This window comes from Oxyura jamaicensis, chromosome 2, assembly GCF_011077185.1.
Source record: "Oxyura jamaicensis isolate SHBP4307 breed ruddy duck chromosome 2, BPBGC_Ojam_1.0, whole genome shotgun sequence".
Lineage (NCBI taxonomy): Eukaryota > Metazoa > Chordata > Aves > Anseriformes > Anatidae > Oxyura > Oxyura jamaicensis.
The window spans coordinates 93,877,081-93,894,241 of NC_048894.1; the positions used below are offsets into that span (position 1 = coordinate 93,877,081).

The 17,161-nt window shown below is 36.8% G+C and overlaps 1 long non-coding RNA gene across 1 annotated transcript in view; it reads right to left on the reverse strand.

Annotated features, from left to right (window-relative positions):
• Positions 1 to 17,161, reverse strand: part of LOC118162725 — a 118,576-nt gene that overhangs the window by 83,760 nt on the left and 17,655 nt on the right. Inside the window, exon 2 of the long non-coding RNA XR_004748584.1 lies at positions 4,784 to 4,862. This is a non-coding gene — a long non-coding RNA (uncharacterized LOC118162725). The remainder of the gene's footprint in view (positions 1 to 4,783; positions 4,863 to 17,161) is intronic.

Below are 17,161 nucleotides of genomic sequence, written 5' to 3' on the forward strand. Positions count from 1 at the left end.
CATATTCAGGATGCACTGAGTGTTTTACAAAATGAAACTAAACCATGTCATTTTCATGAGAATAATTCTGAGAATACACTCTGAAGAGATCTGTGCTGGAAGCAACCAAAAGATATTTGCCATTTAAACACGTATTAACAATGATTCTTCTTACTATTAAATTTGATTTTTGTTTGCTTCATTCACCTTGAATTATTTTCCTGGAAGAATACCCACTGTGTATTTCATCACATTCTGGATAAACAGCAAAGGAATAATGTATGACAATTCCAAAAAAGAAAAAAAAAGAAAAAAAAAATATATGTATATATAATGCAACAATGCAACTTAGTAACACTGTAATTGTCATATTGCTGAAATGTAAGCATCGAAGATGGATATGGGAATTTCAAAAAGTGCAGTTTCCATATTTAAGAATTAAAGGTATGCCTGCCCTTACTGTCAGAATACACTTTCAGGAAGAAGCAACGAAAGTTTATACTACAAAGGTCACTCAGAGAAGAAGAATGTCACAAAGTTAAGTACATCCAGGGAAGATCAGATAATAGGAAATATGTTTTTCAAAGCTAAAATGATAGATTGCAAGAATAGTAAAATAGAGCACATGGCAGATAGAAAGGGAAATCAAGACAAGAAAAAAATAAAATAAAATAGAAGGGTAACACAATATAAGTGAAGCTGTAGAAATCGTAAAAAAAATGCCTGGAAACAAGAGGGAAACTTATTGAATAAAATAAAATTTATTCAAAGTATTCAGATGCCAAGATTTAGAAAAATAACCAGCAGAGTGGCGTCTTAGCTGATTGCAAGATGCTTGACGAATACATTTAAAAAAAATTGTCATGTGTTTTCATATAACACCATATGAATAATTTAACACCAATGCCAAGATTTATGAAACGAGTATTATCAGTGAAATGTGAATGCCTGAGACAAGAAATTGTGGGGGCTTAGGGGGTAACTATACAGTTCTAATTTATAAAAATTTACAGCATTAACACAAACTCCTAACACTATATTTTTGACATGATCTTTTTGGATTACCACAATATTAACAAAGATGAAAGCTTGATGATATTTGGAAATTCTATGATAGTTATCATTTAATAAAATATTTGGCAACCAAAATATGTATAATACTGCCAAAGCAATATTTATACCAAATAGCAAGCCTAGTTATTTTTATTAAAAATTCCACTTCCTTTGATGAGCCTATCATAAAGTGCTTCTTTGTGTTGAACAAGAAATTTTATGATGTTATTAAAATGTTACAGACACAATCATTATGTAATGCCCTTGGAAAACGTATAAGAAAAGACATGTGAGCTGATTGATTTGCTTATTTGCATGCCTGGCCACAACATGAGAAAGGCACAACATGTCCATTTACTGTGGATGGCATTTGTTGCATCTAGACAATAATAATAATAATAATAATAATCACCATGTTAGGTTTTCCTATTACACATAATATCTGGCCATGGTCTGGACCACTGGATACCTCCAGTTACAGAAGTACAAGCTTTGTGTCAGCCCAAGAAAATACATCTTGCTGTGGAAATGTTGAATTCCAAATGTTTGAAGATTCTGGGGTCAATCCATCAACCCATCACACCTTAGAACTGTGAATGTTACTGTAACAATTGACACCAAGCGGGGAGGAACACTGGAACATTCCTGCTTTTGTGTTTTTCAGACTGCTGTGTATCAGGCTTGACTACCAGTAACAGTCATCTCTATTTTTCTCTTTCTTTCTCTTTTTTTTTTTATTTTTTTTCAGTACATTGTGGCTGACTTTGAAAAGCAGTTCTTATTTTGAAACAGCAAAGAGATGAAAACTGGTAATAAAAAATGGATAACGTATTAATGTATTAGACTTAAACATCACAGTGCACTATTGGCATATGACAGTAAGGGTGGGATTCAGAGTGATTATTTAGTTTCTTTGCACCGGTGTGGTATAAACATCTCCCCCACCCCCACCCCACCCCCAATAATTATTCTGGGGGGGTGGGGGGAGTTCTCTGTCTATGACTAATATTCTAATTTCAACAGTCATGATTTATTGTCATGATAAAGGAAAATCTGCTGATTTGTTAGCCACAGATTTACTTGGCCATCTGTTCCAAAAAGTTATAGGAAACAGGAAAGGAGGTCATTTACATGGTCATCTTATCCTTCCACCTGCCCAGGCCACCTCTGCTTTCATCATTCATAACAGACACTTGTTACAAGTCATTTGAAAACTCACATGATGAAGATCCCACAAACTCCATGGCAGAACAGTACATTTGTTATTTTAAGAGAAGCATTTACTTTTTGTTTTAAATAATAATGTATATGTCTTTTAGTGAAAAGGAAAAAAAAAAAAAATTATTCCCATTATATACAAAACCAAAGCTATCATGCCCCTCTTTCTCTAAGCCAAATACAGCTTCAACCAACCTTTATTTATAGGTCATATTTTCTGTATTTCTGATCTTTCTCATTCCTCTGCTAATTTGATCTACCTCTTTCTAAAAGCATAGTGTTAACAAATTGAATGTGGTATTCCAGCTGGGACCATTCCAATACTGAAAAGGGTAGAAGCATTAGGTCACAGGTCTTTCAGGCTATATTCTTGACAGCCCACAGTGGTAGCTGTCTTTTTGCAATACCACTGACATTGTTGACTCAGGATGAGGTCCATTAAACCCTCTTACATACACTTCTCCTGACTAGCCAGCTTGTTTTTGTGCAACTGTTTATTCTTATCTAAGCAGAGTGTTCTGATGATTCAGTATCTTTATCTTTTCAATTTGTTAGAATATATATATATATTAATTCTAATCATGCCAAAAACACACTTCAAGCCTAAGCATATACACAAATTTCTTAAACATCCTCTCAAGTCCTTGGCCCAATTCTCAAGAAGTGACAAACTCAAACCAGGACACATCTCCATGAAGTCTCATCCACTGTAGTCTTCCACTTTGAGAATCAACCACTAATATCTAGAAACAGGGCATGGTTTCCTTTTTTCCTTTTTATTTATTTATTTATTTTTATTTTTTTTGTGCTACTAATTTAATCTAAACCATATTTCCCAAGCTTTCTTGTAAAACCATAGTGCAAAGTGTCTTACCAAAGGACACTGTCAATTTCTTCTCTGCTTTCTGCAAGTCTTTTCACTTACCATGTATTTGTTTTGGTATTGTTTCTAACCATTTCCTGTTGGGTGTTTGTTCTTCTCTGTTGTCAATTCTTTATTCTTTATGCGGTGCATATTTTTTTCTAGGACCTAAGTTACTGTAACCAGCATATATTTCCTACTTCATCCTCTTTTTCTTGTTTGCATCTAAAGACTTGCTTTGCCATTTTCTCTTCTTCTGGAGCTTCCAAAAGGTGTCAGAGAAAATGGCTACTGCCTTGAAACTGCTTCAGTCAGACCTAGAGTGTCACAGGGTGAATTTCCTCTGGCTCACATGATTTACAGTACCTGCAGAACTGCTCTCTCACCTGCTCTTTCCCTACTGTTGTCTGATTCTTTTGCACCCTGACTGTGATAACTGTGTGGTCATAGCCATTACTTGTACTGAAGGTGGTAAGCTGCTGTACTTCCCAGTAACCTTTGTGTTACAGCACATCCATAATTATTGAAGAGGTAAAAGAATAGCAGCCGAGCAAACTGTTGCCAAACTAGTAGACTATGTTTCTCTTTGACTGACAAGCATGTTATTTTACATTACTGTTTCCTATCTTTTGCCTGATATATTTCTTTCAGATAAAGGAAATCTCTCTCCTCTATCTCTTTCCATAAGTCTGTGTTCTTCCTTTACTTCTTGATCTCTGTCTGTTACTGGGAGTTATAGATCTTGCATGATCTAATGAGATGAATGTTATAAAGTGAGAATGGGAAGCTGTGTGCTTTCACTGAACTAATCTCTACCCTGGTCTAAGGGGCTTATTTGCAGCTGAAAGTCCTGGCAGTCTAGAAGTAAATGCCTCATAAAGAATTACTTAATTTAGTTAATAATGTTTGAATCAAGTCATTCTTCATTTTCCATAAAACTAGAATAGGCTAGAAGTAATTCAATTATTTTTTACAAGTACTAATGAATAAAGTAAATGTGTAATTTCCAATAAATTACATAGTTACTTGTGGTGTGAAAAATTGTGCACTCAAAACAAGTAAAAAATGTGTCACTTTTATTTTTATAGTATGTCCTTTAGAAGAGATATTAAAGCACTGTTTACTTTATCCCATGGTACTCTATAGAAAACTGTAGATTAATTTTCCCTCAGAGAAGCCATACAGTATTTCAGCCCTGAAAGAAAAAAAAAATGCCTCAGAGAGAATCATTCAGGTACCTTGTATAAATTCTTCGGTAATAAGAAATAGGTATTTATGCACTTCACACATAGCCTGTATCTGTTGAGGAAATATATTCTTGCCCCATTAAAGGAAAGATTTGGATTTTTTTTCTGTCTGAGTCTTTTTGCCCCAGTTCTAATTAAAATGCAAACTGAGGCATAATCCTGCCCTCTCAAACAGTGTTTTTCTGTTCTGAAGCATGTGGTTAGACTTTTTCTCTGGGCAATGGATAGGACAGAGGAGTCATGAAAGGAAAACAGGGAATGAAATACCACTCCTGCCATGAACTTCCTTTCTCTCTTGTTTCCCTTCCAAAGCTCAAGAGAATCTCTATGTATTCGTGGAAATGACAGAAGAATTGATTTCATATTCTCAAATATAAAAAGAGGCAACTTAAAAGAGTACAGTATTTATAAAAATGTGACTTACTGCAAGTTGGGATCCCTCTTGGCATACCTGCATGCAAGTGCTCTCTGTGAGTAATGCACCCACTGATTGTGCTGGTGCACTGGGGGGAAAGAGGAAAATACAGAGATTCAGAAAATATGTATCTCAATAACCATAAATGAAGCAAATCTACTTTAGCTGTACTGTGACCTCCAGGAAGCAGAGCATGAACTGCTTTGATTTATCACAAAACTGGAGCTTGCATCCAGAAATGTGAGATCATTTACTTAAAAGCTGTAGTCACCACCATAATCTTTAAGAGCCAGATCCTGAGGCAAGCTGCTGATGTGCTAAGGCCTAGAACGTAAGTCAGGCTTCCAGGATGCTTTACAAATATGGCAATATTGACAAGCTGTAAATTGGTTTCTTTGTGCATGCTTCCTAGCCAAACAACCCTTAAGGAAAGCATGATAATAGCACAGATCACCAAACACATTTCACTAGGCCTCTGTGCCTGAAGATGTAAGTCTTCAGAATAAAATAAACCAGCCATGCTAGTTTTGAAGACAAGGTATTCTTACTTAGTTCTGAAATAAACCACCATGTGGCACAATACAATCTCCTTCTCTGCAGGAGGCTGTACCTACAAGACATGAAACCAATTCTTTCATAGATAGCACTAGCTCCAGTGTAAGAGGACGGGCACTGATTTAGTGAAGTACTGGCCACTAAGACAGCCCAGAAAAAAAACAGTGCCACACATTCAGATATAGACAGAAGAACAATGATTTGTAAGACCTCCGAGCTCTACATGTTTCTGTGTTGTAGAGGTGAACATAGTTTTTGCCAGAATTTCTGTAGTTGTAATGACCCTTTGGCCATAGCATTTGCACTTCTGGTAGAGATAATTTAGATTGTGACCCTGGTCAGCTCCACTGACCATCACCTTTTTTCTCATCACCTTTTCCAAGTACATCTCATTACTGCATTCTCTGCCTTAAAGCAAAATTGCTCAGAGAACTGATAGTAAAACATTAAATAAGTATTGAATAACTGTTCACTTCTTACAATGAATCTCCAGTATCATTCTTTCACTAATATAAAGACATATCAATACAAAGCATGCAGTGAACCAGCTTTTAAAAAGGAGGCAGGATAACTAAATAGTAATATAATAATTATATTAAAAAAAAAAAAAAAAAAAAGTTTGTTTTTCAGTAACCTGGCTCAGAACAGAATCTCCAAAGCTAAATAACAAATTATCAGGTTTTGCACAGTTATATACTAAAAGTCCATAAAATACTGTTTCTTATTGTTAGAAATGCCTGGAGTACCTTATCTTCTGTAATATGCTAATGGCACATGCTGATTTCCAAAACAGTAACCAGTGTAGGCTAACTGCTGGAAGATATAAAAACATTTACATAGATGAACAAAACTGTGTGTGGTAATGTATTTGTAAATCTACCTTTCAGATGTCATTTCCAGACATGAAGACATGATAATTGCTCTGTAACTATCTCTAATTAATTAGGAAAAAAAAAAAAAAAAAAAAAAACTATAAAAAATTGCCATCAACATATTTGAAAGCACTTTAGAAAGGTATTTCTGAATTTTTCAGTCAATATAGAAATGTGGTGATAATTCAGTTATTCATAGTCCTTCTTGTATTTGTTTCCATATGCTACATCTAGAATGAACTAAGAAATTATGTTTGCTTCTTAAAAATCTCAGGCCTTTCCAAGTTTTCAGTACATATTTATTTTTTACTTTATTTTCCAATGGGGAGAGAAACAGAACTCCACAGCAATTTTAAATTTCTTTTTACAAAAACCTGCAGCAAAGTAAATCAAAATTGAACCACCCCAAATTAAAAGGGTCACTTACATATCCTATATCCTGTGTATATAGCAAAACATTAAATACTTTGAAAGGAAATCACAAATACCAGAAACTGAACAAGGAAGAACTTGAACTAGCCAGTAAGAAATGATGAGAAACACGACGTTCGCAGTCCTGGGCACAAGGTAGGTAAGTCCTGGGCACCCAACGCAAGGATCCCAGCAATTCCCTTCTGTCAATACAAGTCTCTGACCCCTGATATGAAGTCATACACCCTCTTTTTTCCACTTTCTCCAAACTCAAGTATTTTGTATTCATGACTGCTCTATGGTCTGGCTTCAACAACAAAATGGAGAATCAGTCCTTCCTAGACAGCCTCATGGAGACTTGGTGGTTATGCTGCACATCTATGGGACATGAAACCTGTATGCCTGAACCCATTGAGACTGAGCCACTTTTTGATCCAGCTCAGTCACTTGTTGTGAAAGCTCAGCCAAGACAATTAAAATAGCCCTGGTCAATATACAGTAAACCTAAGCATCTAAGTCATCAAACTAAAATCTGTTCCTGAAAGGTGTTACTTCATTTCAAAGTGTTTTAGTGCTGAGTCATCTTTTCGGTACCATTTTTCCTAATAGCAACATATATCCAAAACAAGGAGACCCTGGTGTCTGCTTTTTTAGATGTTCTATAACTGTTTTCTCAGTTCCTCACATTATGTTCATAGAGCATAATATTTCAGTATGCTATTGTTTTGGTTGACTTAAAGTTACAAACACGTAAGTAGCATTTATATTAAGTTTTTTGCAGATGTAAATCTTGGCAGGAAAAAGCATGAACAATACAAATGGAACAGTTTTAAACATTTGTTTGACTTTTTAGAATACAGTTAACCCTAACTTATGAGTGCTTATGAAATCTGACAGTTTTGAATGGAGATACAGAGCAAAATTTCTTTTAGAATAAGGCCATTTTCTCATGGAAATTGGCTCTTTGTATTCCTGAGTTCCCTTTTAACTTGGCTTTTTTATGTGAAAGGTGTTTTTTTTTAAAAAAAAAAAAAGTCATTTTTTTTTGTTTTATTCCTTGTTATGAAGTTGAAAGACTACTTTGCAAACATTCTGCTTTACAAAATCAAAACAAAAAACAAAAGCAAACAAACAACAACAAAGTGTTATGAACAATGGTCAGGAAAATGGATATGACCATAATTTCAACTAGTTTTTTTTCACCAAAACATGGTGTAGGCACTTTCTTCACTTCAGCACATACCACTTTAGCTAGGGGGAACATGGGCTGAGGACATTTTGTCCAGTGTAGCAATGTGACACTTTGTCATAATATTTAGAAAACAAGAGACAAGCATTACATAAAAAGCTTGAAAACTATGATATCCTGTTAGAAAGCAAACCAGGAGTTCTACCGACAGTTATGCTGTATGGAAATGGCACGTGGAAGCAGTTCTCACTCTCCCTTTCCCATGTCTGCTGTATCCATCTCTCCAGGATTCCCACTTCTGCCATCTGCATGAGCTCTGAGCACCCCCCTCATAAGAAAGCTACATTTGCTGCTTTTGTACTGCTTGGTGATAAATATTGATCAGAGCCATTAGTTGCACAAGTGCAGAAGAAACACCAGCTCCTAATGCTTCACCTGAAACAAGAACAGTAGCTCAGTTACACTATTCAGTGTACGCTGTGTCAATTTGGCGAGCAGATTGGTGATGCTGACCAAGGACTGCTGCCAGCAGGTCAAATAAGGTGATACTTCTGGTGAAGCTGCAATTCAAGTGGTGTGTCCTTCTGGGCTCCTCTGTACAAGAGAAATGGAGCCGCTGGACAGGGTCCAGCAAAGAGCCACTAAGATGATTAAGGGCCTGGAGCATCTCCCTTATGAGGAAAGGCTGAGAGAACTGGTACTGTTCAGCCTGGAGAAGAGAAGGCTTGGGGTAACCTTATAAATGTACATAAATACCTGAAGGGAGGGTGTGAAGACAGAGACGCACTCTTCAGTGGTGCACATTGACAGGACAAGAGGTAATGGGCACAAACTGGAACACAGAAATTCTGTCTGTGAGAATGACAGAGCATGGCCACAGGTTGCCCAGAGAGTTTTTAGAGTCTTGCCTTCTTAGAAATGTTCAAGTCATTTGGACCTAGGCATGGTCTAGGCGGTCCTGCTTGAGCACAGGGTTGGACCAGATGGCCTCCAGAGATCACTGCCAACCTCAACCATTCTGTGATTCTGCAAAATATGTCCTGAGTCAGAAGTAGGGAAAGGTATCAAAAGCCAAACACTGTAGGTATGTCTCTTGGACTTAGCCAGGAGGTCATCAGGTTATAACATATATGCATACATATATACATATATACGGGAACAAGAGGGAACGTATCCTCAGTTCCCCCTCTCCTGAAGACTTTTCCCCACAAGGTTATATGCTCACTTGGCATTTGACAGAGCTCATTTTTTTATGTCCTTAACAAAGGGACTGTGTTCTCTGAAGACTTCACTCCATTTCCGAAGGATGTCCCTTCTGAGTTCTTCATCTCATGAATGTCCCCCATGAATAATTTCTCCTCCTAAAGTCAGTATTCCCCCTGAAGGCTGATTCACAGCAAGAAAGTCTTCCTCAAGTTATGCTCTTCAGTGATTGAGGTCCCATGTTTATGGGGAAAAAAAAAAAAAAAAAAAAAAAAAAAAAGAGAGTCTCAGGGCATTGATATCTTGCATCTCAGCAAATTGCCATGGGGTAGAGCATTCTGGTGTTATCTGTTAATACCAGAAGGTGCAGTCTTATAGATTTTTATGTTAAGATGCAAAACAGTGGCACCTGGTGACTCCAGTTCCTTGAAAAGAAACAGTATTTTTGTACTGAGTCTGTTCCATTCCTGTATTCATCAAGTCGCATTGCTGAGCAAGAACAGATCAGTTAATTTTTTGGCCCAGCTTGCTGCATAGCCATATTAATTGGAATTTTCCATGAAGGATTTATAGGGCATAGTTAAAATGAAATATACTTGCTAACACCTCTGCAGAGGAGTTTATATTAGAAAATAAATGAGGACTAACTGGGTTCCCTTTAGAAAACAAATGTACATGTATATACTGCACATTGCAAACATACATTGTTCAGGGTATGAATTAAACACAGAAGAAAAAAAAAGGGGGGGGGGGGCCCAATGAAAAGATCAAGAACTTATATCTAAAAAGCTTCCAGTTGTCTTTTCCCTTTTCCAGAAAAAATAATAATGCAAAATATTTTTCTACTTGTTTTTTTCCCCACAAACCAGCTACCTTTCAGTCACCGGGTGGTAAAGTTTCACTCTAAATAAAGCATTGATGGTATGAAAGAACAGCTGAAAAAAAAAAAAAAAAAGAAAGAAAAAGGGAAAAAAAAAAAAAAAAAGTGACAGTTCTGACTGTCAATCTACACATTTAATGAGAAACTCTGCTCGATTTAATGAATCCTGGTGCTTCAGTCTACCATCACTTTAAGTAGAACCTGCATACACAACTATGTGGTGTCAATTTGGGGCGCACATTATGGCAGTGCAATACACCTCTGAAGGGAGAACTTCATTTTCTGAACTATTAACCATATAAGCAATTGTTACTAATTTACTGTGAGAAATGTGTCTGAAAATGTATGTGCTCACATGATTGGCTTGGTGAGACAGATTGAAAATGTTTAATCAAGACCGAATAATTCCATGTCTACAGTAGCATCTAGATTAAAAACAATCAAAAGAAAAAAAAAAAATGCACTATCACTTCACTAGCATGTCAGGGGTGAAAGTCTAATTGGTTTCTAGTTGAAGATAAACTAACTTTGCTGTGAACTGACTAGTTGAAATCAGGGGCCAGGAGGGGGGTGTTCATCATCTTGGACTTGATCTTTGATTCCTGTGTCTGATAAAACTTGAAAAGCTGTTACCATTCTTTGGAGTGTGCATTTGGGGGAAGGGGGACACAACACAGTGGAGAACAAAAAGGAAAAAAAAAAAAAAAAAAAAAAAATGCAGCTTTTTCAAAGCTGCTATATTTCCTATCAGAACTAATAAGCTGGTAATAACACCTAGTTCAGGACCATTCACTTATTGCAAGAATATGGGCATAAAGTTATCACTAACAAATGTCTGCATTTTTGCTCATGTTTATCAGAACAACCAAAACACTCAGCTTGTTTTTGGGAGCCCTCCAAAAGCCTGGCTTTGAAATTCCCCACAGAATCACTGACTTTAACAGTACCTGAGTACTGACTCTGGTGATCGCAGGCCATAAGCAAGCCCGAGCCTCTTCCCCACCACCTGCACTCCCTCACACAAGCCCATCCTTGCAGCCTCACAGTGGGCTGCAGCCTGGTTCTTCTCTTCATGAGGCTGAGAACTGGCCAATGCAAATACAAACTGGAGAATTTAGGTTGTGTCACGTAGCAAAAAACAGTGAGTGGAACAAATGAGTCAAGCACCTCAGAGAGCTGGAAATCTCTAATTACCAGACCCAGTCAGAGACAAACACTGAAGCTGGGACGGACTATTTGCACCTAGTGCCACTCAACGAGGGCGACAAGGAATTTATGAAAGGTCAAAGAACTTTCCATATGTAAAACTTCCAGTGGGAACTCACCCGGCCAAGCTGCGAGGCTTTGGCAATGCTGCCACCTGCCGACTTCTTGCTCTCCGCTGTTTATTTCAAGGCTCTGCTTTGCTTTTTTTCCAGGCTCACTGTTTCTGCAGACAACTTAGGCTGGTTTTGTTCTCCTCACCTAACAGAATTTCCAGTTACTCATTGAGATTATAACATTTACTTGAAATTTTCTCTTTATGTCCTTGGGTTGTTGTGTCATTTTCTTCTCTGCTGAGCACCAACTATCCTGCATGCAACCACAATATCACCCGTGGGAAAGATAAACATAAATATGAGACAGTTATTACTTGCCTTTGTTAAATATACCCTCTTCTCCTAAACGAAGCTTTCACTCTTATCACTTATATAGCTGTGGACTATGGTATATTCCTTGTCAACTTGTCCCTTATTGCTTAATTATCAGACTGTTAAAAATACTTTCCTTATAAAAATACCTCTCCCATAAATATAAAAAACTTCCTTGCCAAGCTCTCTTAACAAAACCTCTATACTAGCAATAAATCTTAATTATAAATCTTAAATCTTAATTTACACAAAAACATGTATAAATGTATACAAAAGCACACATGCAGGGAAATAGGATCAATAAAATGAATTAGAGAGAGAAAGACAGAGAGAGAGAAAGAAATATAACCTGACCATATTAAAGAAATATCTTCTCTGTGATTTGCTGCTTCTGCTTTCTGTGAACATCTAGTTCAATTTAAAAATGGGGGGTGGAGGGGGAGCATTGCAACAGTATTCCCATTGCAGGCTACTGATTGCTCTGTATGTTTGTGTGTAGGATGAGACTCGAGCATCAAGGAGAGAAGAGGGACAAGCTGCTCCAGCATCTACTCTTGCTGCCCAGCTGTGTGGCAGAGCAAAAAGTCTTCTGCAGCATTGATGGCCTTGCAGGGACATTCAAGAGCCGTGCCTGGACAGCAAGAGGGGCTGCAAGAGGTACTCGGTCAGCACAAGGCAGGAGTGCATCATTTCCATGCTTGTACAGTCTCATTGTGAAGGAGGATCTCATGCAAAAGTCCTTCCAAAGAACTCTTTGGGTACAACAATCTGCAGCCAAACTCTCAAAATCAATTCAGCAACTGTGCCTTAAGTGAATATTGCCCCTCTCCAACACACACACATTTTCAGATAGTTGTTGAAAAAATATCACAAGGGATTTGGAGTATGCTGTCCCTTCTCCCTCAAAATTCTGATTTTGCTTAATTGTGTGTGAGACTGTTTAGGATGATGGCATCCTGTTTTCATTTTGCTCTCTTCTCTGCACTTTCCTACAAATATGTCTGAATTTTCATGTTCATATGTTTCTCATACCATCCTCACACTTGCTTGTGCTGCAATTACATCTGGACCAGCACCGAGCCACAGAGTGCCTTTTGTCTCACAGGAACAGCAGCAGCCAATCCATTTGTGTATAATCGAGTTGGGAATCAACTGCTCATTTCAGCTTGCTCCATCCCAAAACCAACCTACAGTGGTCACCCCATGGCAAACCCTAGAGGCAGCAACTGGAGGCTCACTCTGAGCTCAGAGTGAAACCACCACCTCTTGCATGCAGTCAGCCCAACACAAGTCTAATTTTTTTCTTTGTTCCTGATTAAAGAATCTACACCTGAATTTTAATTGTGAGAAAATGTGCCCAATACAGAGCAAGAGACAAAGAAAGCGTGCCCTTGGAGGAACTCCTCCTGCAGTTATTTGGTCTAAATCCCTACGTTTCTTACATTATGTTTAATCATTATAAGACAGATAAACTAAGGGTAATGATTGCAGCAGTGGACAAGCCCTGATGATTAGCTAAGGTACCTACGGGTGTGCGTTTAAAAAAAAAAAAAAAATGCATAACGATGTGACTGTTTAAAAATTACATAACAGTAAAATTAAACTGCCAGAGAATGGCACAGTCCAGCTGCCTCAGGTTAGCTGATGTGATCCTGAATCTCTCCACCAGCTGCTTTCTTTTCTGAACTGCTTGCCCACTTGAAATGTAAAGGCACACTTTTCCAAACTCCACTGGCTCTCACAGTTTTCACATGTATAAAACCTCTGGCGGGCTGCATGCTGTTTTCTCAGAGAAATATTTCATACCTGTAACATATATTAGCACCTTAAGAGTTACTGCCAAAGGAATACCAGCATTTACAGATCACCTTTATCTGCCGTTATGAAGTTGTGGACTAAATATTGCTCACAAATGTATGTGATAACACAGATTATGTAAAGCAGTTTTCTCTTTAAAAAAAAAAAAAAATCAACACTGCAAACAACCTGCTAAACTCTCAATATAACTTAATGGTTTAATTGAACTGTGGGCTGGATTGTTAAAAACCTGTTACCACTAATGTACTCTGCACTTCAGCTTCGATACTACTATTTATGATTTTTAATCTGCATTTAAATACCAGTCATTAATTATTCATCAATAAATAAAATTAGAGGCAGGTCAAATGTAACCTACTATCCATGATTCATAGAACTGAAGATACTGAGCAGCCTGACCAACTCTAAACATTAGGCTTCCTGTGGTCAATTAAGAGTTATGCAAGTCCAATGACAAACAAATCACCAACCAGTGGAGTTATTTTAAAAAAACTGCAAAAACATGAGGAACTGAGTAAATAAATTATTGTTTTCTAAACAAAAAGTGCTCAATTTCATCCCAGTTTCATTTTGCTAAAAAGAACTTTGCTACCATGAATTCTGAGCTGCTGCCAGGATTATTGTTATGTAGCAGTCATCATTTTGTATTGAAATTTGTTTTTTCTAGAGAAGTTGCAGATTGGCTCAGAAACATCCTTTTACTTTTCTGAACAAATGAATGCAGCTTCTATGACATGTAAGAGGAACATCTTACAATGGATGCATGACAAACTGACCCTGAGGAGACTTTCTTCAAGCTAAAAAGATAAAGTGGTTCTCACTTGGCAAAAATTCACTATTGTTTTGAAGAAGCAAATGGGGGAAAAATGCATTTTATATTTACTAACCATTTAGTAAAAGAAAATTCTTCTTCAGAAATAAGAAAATACATTACAAGCTGAAAAGCAGCCCCCACCACCACCACCACCACAAAGAAAACCAACAGTTTTTGTTGAGAGTGACGTGCCTTCAGCTTATTAGCAGGGTTTACACTATTTACTCTATTTATTACTTGCAAAGACAACAAAGGGAAGAAAGTATGGAGAAGTAGCCTTTTCTCCCAATATAACAAATTGTCTAAAGAACATCACTTTTCAGTAGAATGAATATGAAATAAATAGGTCCAAGGACTCCATTAGCATGTAAGCAGACATAGCACACAAAATTTGTGGTGGCAGGTAGAGAGAAACACAGAAGAGAAGTATTTGCATTTTTTTAAATACTGGAAAATAGAAGTATATTATAGCTATGTCACAACCACTGTAGTACTACTTTCACACAATAGTTTATAAACCAATCTATTATTAAGTGATCTGTGTGTAGGCTGGTGTATTTTTTCTCAATGTCAATGTAACTCTTTCCTGATGAAATGTATATTGCAAATCTAAAATATTTTGTGAGTGAATGAATCACAAAGAATTCTTCAATGGCTAAAGCATACTTTTGCTTCCTCTCCTCTCACACATTTGGTATTTAATCTGTACTGAGCACATTAGCCTCATCTTCTCTGCCATGAAGTATCTGTGGAAGTTGAAATATGCTGACTCCTCTTATGCTTTAACCATAGCCCCGTTAAGCTTTTGCTTCCGTAATATTTCCATGGGCTGGAAATTACAGGAAAGAGTAGAATGGCATTGTCTCATAGCTCTAATGAGGATAAACACAGGGTTAGGAAGAAAAATGCCTTTAGCTAGTAAGAAAACTAATTTTTTTTTGTTTGTTTTCAAATTAATGTTGGATGCTATGGTCATATAATGAAGCATATTTAGTGCTCTTACTCACACACAAAAAGGTTTGCATGCACAATTATCACTCTGAACAACTGGAAGCATTTTAAGAACGGTGTTTGAACGAAATTTATTCAAACTGAACCATATTATCCCTGTTGAATAGACAGATTGGAGAGAGGTCTATTAAAAAGAAGGAGTGTTTAAAACAGTTAAAAGTGCAGCACTTAATTGTTCATCTCCAATATCTGTAAGGTCATACTTTATGTGTGGTATCTATGTACTGATTATGTACTTATTAAAATAAGTTTAATACATTATTTTTCTGGAAAGTAGATACAAATGAGTCAGGAAAAAAATGGATTTGTTCTGTTTTGCAGGTATCAAATGTGGGAAAATTAGTGATAGTTAAAAATGTTCTTGTTCTGAAAAATACACTGAGTTTTTACAGTGTTTTAAAGTTTGTTTAAATATGCAATGCAAGGAAATCCTATGTATCAACACAGATCTTGCTTACATTTGAGGTACTGGAAACCACTATTGATTTCAGTGGAGGCAGGATCAGGTTCTTAGAAATGATAACAAACCAATTCTGAATTCTCTTATATTTACCAAAGACAGTTGCCATCTTTGACAGAGATGCAGAAATGACAAGAATATCTATTCATGTGCTATAGACGGCGGCTTTTAACAACAGGAAAAAAGATATCAAAGGGGCCAGCTTTACAAGCGTATGCAAGAGTCGTATTATAGATGACTTTTCTGAACAAAGGTTTGCATGATCAGGCCAAATTACTTGTGAGGCTTTCACCAAGCTTTCAGATAGTGAGGAAAAAGGGGAGAAATGGTTATTAAAATGGTATTCTTAAACTTGTTGCAGGGTATGGAGTTTAAATTAAAGTGCAGTCGTTCAATATCCTTGAATTAGAACTTTTTTATTAACAGGCAAGGAGCACTCCATTAAACTTCTGTTTCAAATCACAGTACATGTCACTAAACAATCAGAGCATGTTTTCTCTTTCTTTTGACCTTGGCAATTAACATATAAACTTTCAAAGCACTACACTCAGACCTCTGAAAAGAAATATGATACAGAACACAATTAGTGACATAAAGATGAAGGAGACAAATAAAGGGCATCTAAATTTAAAGAAATTTCCTAAAAAGTCTTCCTGAAAATGAGACAGTGTTATTAGAGATTAGGCAGTTTAAAGTGAAAAGACATCTGACATTTGCATTGATGCTGTAGTAGTGTAGCTCTGACTTACAGTAGGTGTAGTTAGAGCACTCACTCTATGGAGGAAGAAAGACCTGTCACTCTGCAGCGAAGCCCCAAGCAAGGCAGAACAGCTAACAATGTCTTATCCTTAAATTATGCTTCTGATTTGAAAAAAAAATATTTTAGAAAAACAAGGTTTGAGGTGGATTGTGTAGTGTTAGTAACCAAACCTTTCTCTGCTTCTCTGTTAATATTATTACAGCAAGTTATTACATATTTTTTTGAAGCCCAGAGGACAGCTCAAGATTCATCTGCTTGAGTAAATGTACTGATAGGATTATTTTGGAAAAGCATGATGTAAGCAGGCTTTTTCTAATAGAATGAAACCCCTCAAGATACTCATAATTAAATTGATTAATTTGTCTTGTGAAGGTGCACTGTGCCATCTGATTTTGGAGGTAGACAAATATCCAAGAGTTAGAATATCATTGCCTTCTTGTCCCTTCTTTCTTTACAGATAATGTACTGCTGGCTAGCATGGGAAACATCTAACAAAAGCTTCTTTTCAGCTGAGCTGATTGAACAGAGTTGTAAATTTTAGTTTTCTCAAGGCCTGTACAGGAAAGAAGTGCCATACATTGGAAATGGCATTGAATGTTCTAAAATACATGAAATGCAAACAGTACAATTCTTGTTCAACCTTGAAGACATCCCCTGCAAACCCCACTGTTCATAAAAAATCATCTCGTCTACTAAGAGGAGTTTAGACAAAACAGATGAGGTTCTCACTCTTACATGACCAGGCACAGAGTACGATACCCACAATGATGTCTTCCTCTTTTC